The following is an 8,108-nucleotide window of genomic DNA, read 5'->3' as shown; positions in this document are numbered from 1 at the left end:
CGTCTAAACTGCCTGTCGTCCATGTTTCAATTCCATGCATGACTACACTCCATACAAATACTTACTGAAAAGACTTCCTAACATAGTAACTTGTATTCGATGTTAACAAATTTCTCTTCTTCAGAAACGCTTTTCTTGCCATTACCCCTCTACATTTCATATCCTCGCTGCTTCGGCCATCTTGAATTAGTTTACTGCCCAGATAGCAAAATTCATATGATTTCATTTCGTAATCTAATTCCCTGAGCATCACTTCACTTAATTTGACTACTTTTGTTGAGGTTCATCGTATATGCTCTTTTCAGGACAGTTTCCATTTCGTTCAACTGCTGTTCAGGTCCTTTGCTATCTTTGACAGAATTACAAAGTCATCAGCAGACGCAAAAGTTTTTAGAATGAGATTTTCATTCTGCAGCGGAGTGTGCGCTGATATGAAACTTCCTGGCAGATTAAAACTGTGTGCCGGACCGACAGTCGAAATCGGGACCTTTGCCTTTCGCAGGAGAGCTTCTGTTAAGTTTGGAAGGTAGGAGACGAGGTACTGGCAGAAGTAAAGCTGTGAGAACGAGGCGTGAGTCGTGCTTGGGTAGCTCAGTTGGTAGAGCACTTGCCCGCAAAAGGCAAAGGTCCCGAGTTCGAGCCTCGGTCCGGCACACAGTTTTAATCTGCCAGGAAGTTTCAAGTGCCAAAGTTTTTATTTCTTCTCCCTGAACTTTAATTCCTATTCACAATATTTCTTATGTTTCTTTTACTGCTTGCACAATATACACATTCAATAACGTCAGGGATAGTCTCACTACTGTGTCATCCACTACTTCATTTCATGACCCTTGACAGCTTCGTCAGCAAGAAATCTTAGATGACTGTTCGGATTGTCTTCTAAGTCATTCATAGAGACTATAAACAGCAGAGTGTCTCCCTAGGGGAACGCCAGATACAGTTCTGTCCCACTCGGTGATTTTCCGTCTGTTACTACAAACTACGTTTCTGACAACAAAGAGCTAATCCACTTCGACGATACTCCATATGCTTGCAATCTGATTAGAAGCCGATTGAGTGGAATGAGGATTTTGAACAAAATAAAGAGAACAACAGAATCACAAGGAACCAATCTGATCGATCAAGACCGTCTCATTGTACAATATTTGTTCCCCAATGGTGATGCTGTGTTCCAAGACGACAAGTCGCTTTTCACACAGCTCACATACCCCAGGAGGGGTTTTGTTACATGAGGATGAATTGTATGTCCCCTGACTACCACAACAAACAGACCTCATTGTTATTGAGCCCTTGGAGTCTACTTTGGATTCGAAAGTTGCCTTTTGCATGTGAAATGAAAGGCAAATCTCCCGCTCCACAAGCGGTGGAGACAATGAATTCCGACCTGTGTGCTCTACAGTAGCTGCTCCACTTCCTGACTATGTTGGCCCCGCCATTCACTGCACAAAGTGTGTCAGCGACGCATGCAGTTCATACGCACGGTTCACAAACCCTGGTGAGCGCCCGTGGAGCACCACAGACAACCTCCCAAGTTGGAATTTATCAGTCTCTCTCGGCCGTTGTTGTACTCGGACGAAAATGGCAAGTGATGGAGTGAGATGGGCCGCAAAGCGTTCTTCGTTGGGCAGGTCTACCATAAATTCAGTACTGTGAAGTAGCAGATTTAATTGTGATTCAGTCTTCAGACAGTTTCAATCCAAACGTTACATTTCCAGGCCGGGTACATTATCAAAACTGTGTATACTAACTCCCCTAGACGCCAGTGATAGCAGTTGGGAACATCTTGTGTTATTATTCTCTAAAAAGGCAGGTTGACTACGACATCTCAGAAAATATATCTGAGGCACCTCCGAAATTTTGTCGGTGCTGCTCGGGTTCACATGTATTGTATAACTAGATATTTGAGTGTGCTACGTTAGTACCCATCTCTAGTCATTCAGACGTGGTACTATATTATGTCAGTGGGTTAAAAAGCAGTAGCTACAGAAATAAGACTCGTCGAACTCTGTATCATACTGGAGGTGTGACAATAGAGACAACGATCGTATTGTATCACTGGCAGTATGAAGTGTTGCCCGTATGTGATGGACTGCACACAACAGCCCCATTTCATAGATACAACCATACTCAAGACATTTCGCGGAACCTATTACAGAACGAAATGAATCATTTTTACTCTCCGTTCCTTACAATTCGAATCTGGCTAATCATAAATTAGAGATTATTATTTTCACGTCCCTCACGGCAGTCTCCAGGCATTGATTCTTGAACGTTAATCCCACATGGTTTTCCGTCAAAATAATAATTATGAGTCATTTCATGGATTTCACTGTAGAGTATAATTTAAAGCAGACTTTGTCAGAGGTATATGTGCTAGTGCCCAAAGGTAATATCAGCTCCTCCGGTAGAAAACACGTAAACTTCCATTTTGTGGGACATCACACCACTCATATATTTCCCAAGCTAAAAGTTTATAACGCCCACTCTTTATCGCAGAGGGATGGTCTGCAGCGTATGAGCTCAGTATTCATCCACTCTCGTCCAGATATATAGTGTTTTAAACTGACGAAACGTCCCATAAAACTTTGAAGACGGATGTGTGTGCGTGCGTGCGCCCGGTAGCGGTTTTGCTCCGCTTTTAGATCATTACGGCATCGTCAGGTTGCTTACACAATCTGCGGTTTTTAATGGAGTTCGGGGCTTAAAACAAACGCTCTCTCAGAGTTAGCACGCTGCAGTAAATTCAGAAAATAAATCACCGAGTTTACTCTGCTCGCCGTGAAAGCGCGCCGGAAGCTAGTCCCGATGTATGCTCTTTTTTTTAGTTTTATTTCAAAGCGCCAATAGCTAGCTGGTACTCGGCAGAGAATGTTCGCCTTTAATTGCAGCATTCGATGGTGAAAGTGACTTTATGGTCTTTTGTATCAAGTGACAGTAAAATGTTTGCCATAGTTCTTTTAAGAGTCTTAAAAACAGAGATTTATCTCATTACTAATATACTGTCATACAGTAACGACTTCAGTTAGTTGTCAACAGCAGCTCTGCAATTCCCCGAGACCTTAACACTGGCCCAGACCTCTAATTTTTTTTCTCATTGATTAACAATAGCAGCTGAGGCTGGGTATTACTGTTCACAATGCCGTGAGAAATCTGCACAAGTGCCTGGCTGCTTAGCTGAGTGGTTACGTGCTTGCCTACCATGCCGTTGGCCCGGGTTCGATTCCTGGCCGTGTTGGAGTTATTCTCCGCTCGTGGAGTGGTTGTTGTGTTCTCCCCATCATAATTCATCACCACCGACCCGCAGGTCGCCCAGTGTGGCGTTACTTGAAATAAGATTTGCAACCCAGTGGCCGACCTTCCCCCGCATTGGGCCACCTGGGCACCAATGCCACACTATCATTTCACTTCAGTGGACAAGTGAAGGTCACACTCCCTTGGGTTGGTAACTAACTAATTCCTATTAACCGACGGACTTTCAAGGCTCCACGAAAAGCAGGTGAAGATGACCTTCCACGTTACTTTTGAATTTCGTTATTTCTTTATTTTATTTCATTTTAAGAGTGAACAAACAGTCACAACCACAAGAAACTTTTTTTAAGTTAGCGTTCGTGGAGTCGTAGCCCTTGCTCCGTTCACTGCCACCGTCTACCATCACGGTGTGAAAACTGAAGATGGTGTAAAAAAGACAAACTGGTAACTCCATAAGAGAAGAGAATTTTCTTACGGTTGTGACTGTCTATGTCAATTTTTAGATTATAATAAAACCACTGTTCTCCAAGAGAAATGTTCTTAAAAATTATTGATTTTATTTTACCGACATTTGGTTCGTAAGACATGGTCATCCTATTTTATTGTTGACTGTTGTGCATTACTATTAAGGTCCATGTACTTAAAATTGCCGGCCGTCGTGGCCGAGTGGTTCTAGGCGCTTCAGTCCGGAACCGCATGACTGCTGCGGTCGCAGGTTCGAATCCTGCCTCGGGCATGGACGTGTGTAATGTCCTTAGGTTAGTTAGGTTTAAGTAGTTCTAAGTTCTAGGGGACTGATGACCTCAGATGTTAAGTCCCATAGTGCTCACAGCCATTTGAACCATTTTTGACTAGGGCCTCCCGTAGGGTAGACCGTTCGCCGGGTGCAAGTCTCTCGATATGACGCTACTTCGGCCTCTTTTGCGTCGATCGGGATGAAATGATGATGATGATGATGATGATGATGATGATGATGGGGACAACACACCATTCAGTCCCTGAGCGGAGAAAATCTCCGATCCACCCGGGAATCAAACCCGGGACCTTAGGATTGTCAATCTCTTGCGCTGACCACTCAGCTACAGGGGACGGACACTTATGATGAGTTGGTTATCTTTTCGTTATTGATCATATTTATTATGATACTTCAAGGCTGTTATTAAGTTTGTTATTGTAATCCTTGTGTCGGACTTCAGTGATACTGTTATCGTGATGCTTTCGACTGCAAATGAAGGAGATTATCAGGGAATGTGAAGCCGTTTTCCTTTTCAAATGAATGGACACGAAAAGGCACATGGAACATGAGATTCATCATTCATTTTCAATCCGTCCGTGTTAACTGTAAAACGTCTGCCCAGTTAATTTGCAGTGTTAACAAACGTACGATCAGTGTCACAAAGGGATCACTCAGTTAATTTCCCTTGGGTTATAAGCGTCGAACATCTGTTGCAGAATGGTGGCAGTCATTAACAGGATGAGAGCTTTATCAGAGGATTGATTTTAATAGATTGTTTCCCGCTATATTAGTATGACGTAAAGCTGGTAGATTTCTTGTAATCTCCCTTTACTTGGTATGGCTACAAATATCATCACTTCTAGGCAAGCTGGATATCAATGAATCGATAATCTGGAAGGAAAATATTGATGAAACACCTCTTCATGGTTTTTCCTCGACTTTGGTTTCTCAAAATGTGTTTCTGAAGTTTATCTACTCTCGACCCCCGCTAAAGAGCACTATGACGACGCAAATGATCCCGAACTTCCGAAATGGCGTATCTGTAGATGATTTGCAGATTTCTCTTACATTAAGACCTAGCGGTAGCTTCGAGTTCAGGCGTACGCCACTGCTCGGCCGAGAGTCGTGACGTATTCCTGTAAACCAGGATGCCACGAATCTGTTGTGAGGCAGAGAGCTGCAGATCAGCTACAGATTCGGCCACCTCGCGAGCTTAGGTTCGTCAGCAATGTCGTGAGGGTGCTCTGGAGCGTCGATTACAGAGATGAGAGAAATAGGATTATAAACAGAGATAGTCATCTTCATTGCCTCTACTAACAGATGTGCTCCTAATTACTGCGGGACATGTTAGTATACTCGTACATCTGTATTTTCTCATAGAAGTCTTTCGATCCTAGCATGTAATGCTACCGTAAACTGTTCTAGATAAAATGAGAGTTCTGTGTACGGTAGTCAATACGCTGCGGTGTGCGCACCCACCACACACTCGAGACACATCAGATGACTTTAACGTCCGATATGAAACTTGCGAATACTGTACTGACATGCGCTTCCCAGGAGAGACGGGTATCAAAAGTTACTCCTAGGAATATAGCTCGTGATTTTAGCACAGAATCACGGAAAACTGATTTATATAATGATTTTACCTCGGAAATATTACAACCGATGACTTTCTGATGATGAGGAAGGCTTTTTTTTTTAACAGCCGCAGAATAACGTTCTTTCTCTGAATTATCTTACTGCCAGTTAACCTAATAGATGCAGACATCATCTGCGTGCGGATCGGAGCTAGGACACACAACTCGAAATACGACACGTGGTACCCCTAAGTTTATCTGTGGGCCACGTGGGCGGTATCGACGACTTCTGCGTCGACACCACAAAGTGCGCTGCCCACATCTCTGCAGCAGGTGTATTATGTGAACATTCCGCTAGCATGCGACAACAAGGGCACCGCCGCCGTCAAGGCTCCCTGTATTCTTACGAAGGATGCTACGGACGCCACCAGAGTACGTCGTCTTCGTTTCATTCATTGCATGCAAATGCATCCGTCCGCGACTCTTCTTAAAACGATGTCTGAAGAGCTCCATTGCCTCCCACACAGATCTCGAAAGTTTCGTAGTGAGACTACTACCAACATTAATACATTTCGAAGATCACTTGGAGACATTTCTAGGACATTGTGAAACAGGGACACACATTCAGCGGAAAGATATGTATAATTTTACCATGTTGTACGTAATGTAAATAAGTTTGTTAACCTTTTAGTCATTTACTAAATGTCTGGAGTGTTCGGAGGATGCCCAGGTACCGTGTATTAACTAGATGCACAACACCTTGCCTCTCCTATAACCGAACTGCTTTGCTGGAAGCATTTTGAATGTTTCCGTCCTTGTTTCACTATCATCTCAGATGTCTTTCCAATGAAAGTGTAGTAGGACTATAGCCACTACTTTCTATATGTATTTACCTCGTTCGGGTCTAAGGATAATCATTTGAGTGGAAGTCTTTGGATGCTTCTTGACCGCACCATATGCGTTTAAAATTTGTAAAGCAGTTTACGAGTGTATACTGTGTTATTAAAATTCTACACCTTCCTTATTCACGCATACACATTTATTTCTCAACGCAGTCGCAGTGGCGACGAATATATTTTTCCCAGCGACGTACCAGTATATTGATACCGTCACTGTAGAGTGTTTGATTTCATTGACCGAACAACAATCTCGCATCTGTTTGCACTGCTTCACCATTAGCCTAGTGATGTCCTAGAAGGTGGTCTTTTCAGTTTCGGAAACAAATGAGACTCGGGTGAGGCCAAATGGGGACTGGAGAATGATTGATGACAATGAAAAAATGGTTCAAATGGCTCTGAGCACTATGTGACTTAACTTCTGAGGTCATCAGTCACCTAGAACCTAGAAATAATTACACCTAACTAACCGAAGGGCATCACACACATCCATGCCCGAGGCAGGATTCGAACCTGCGACCGTAGCGGTCGCTCGGCTCCAGACTGTAGCGCCTAGCACCGCACGGCCACTCCGGCCGGCGATGACAATGAACCCAAGGCGTCAGATTATGCACATGTCGCAGAGCTCGTATATATTGTCATACTGAGAGTGAGTTTGCTCCATGTGTGGATGAACTATTCGACTCCGAAACCTAATTACAACACGTCATTCCTCATTCACCGACTTACTCACGTTACACAACATCACGTTACCCGCTACAATTCGGAGTTCTCTAGCGGAATAGGGCTGCACATAAGTAGACTTGACAAATAAATATGTAGAATGTTATAAAGGTTGGTCTTATTTGAAAATATATAAGAGTTTTCAAATTAAAAATTAGGTGGGATTACTTTTCAGCATACCCTGTATACAAGGCAGATGGCGATAAATTTCTGATCTTTGGATAGTGAATGTTATCTACTGTTAGTTTTTCATTTAGTAGCATTATAAAGACCTTTCATCGTAAATCGTTGTAGAAAAAAGTTATTGTAATCACTATGGTCCTCTGTAAGCGTTAAATGTTTGTTCATTATAGTTGCAGGTGCGACATTGTGAACGACGTAATTGAACTATATCGTTTTCAGCAGTATCGACTTTGTTATTTTGAAGTCTTCTGAGATATATATATATTCACAGTTATATAGAACATTTCTCTCTGGAGTTTTAGGTACCGTATTCTGAGAGCGCCAAGAAGCGTCGTGCTATCGCCTTCAAACATGTTTGGTTCCACCAAAGAAAAATTGTCACATTTCTGAATCCCGTATTTTCTTCGTGGTATGGAATCAGATGCCGCATTCTTAACTGCATTTATAAATCCATTCTGGGTCTCATGGGGAGATAGCATTTCCTCAGTCTTAATCACCAGCACTAAGGACGAGGGATTAGAGAGTGCAGTGACTCTAGAATACACGCTGAAAATCAGAAGGGGTATGCGCAGTAGCGAGCTGCGCCGCTGAAGTCAGACAGAACCCCGTTCCTTAGGACTTGTTGAGTGAAATGATTCAAGTAATAGATAACAATGATTTGAAAGTGAAAACACCTGTGTATGATGTGGTGCCATCAAACAGAGAACTTAAAGGGAATCTCAAGGCTACATTTGATAACTCAGG

The 8,108-nt window shown here is 42.9% G+C and overlaps 1 non-coding gene across 1 annotated transcript; it reads left to right on the top strand.

Moving 5' to 3' along the window:
• The first annotated feature begins 579 nt into the window (after positions 1 to 579).
• Positions 580 to 654, top strand: Trnal-caa. The gene has a single exon. It is a non-coding gene; the product is annotated as a tRNA-Leu (tRNA).
• Positions 655 to 8,108: the final 7,454 nt, after the last annotated feature.

The sequence above is a fragment of the Schistocerca piceifrons genome, chromosome 3, assembly GCF_021461385.2.
Source record: "Schistocerca piceifrons isolate TAMUIC-IGC-003096 chromosome 3, iqSchPice1.1, whole genome shotgun sequence".
Classification (NCBI taxonomy): domain Eukaryota; kingdom Metazoa; phylum Arthropoda; class Insecta; order Orthoptera; family Acrididae; genus Schistocerca; species Schistocerca piceifrons.
Note: the sequence above shows the minus strand (reverse complement) of the source record. Positions and strands in the feature narration are given on the sequence as shown.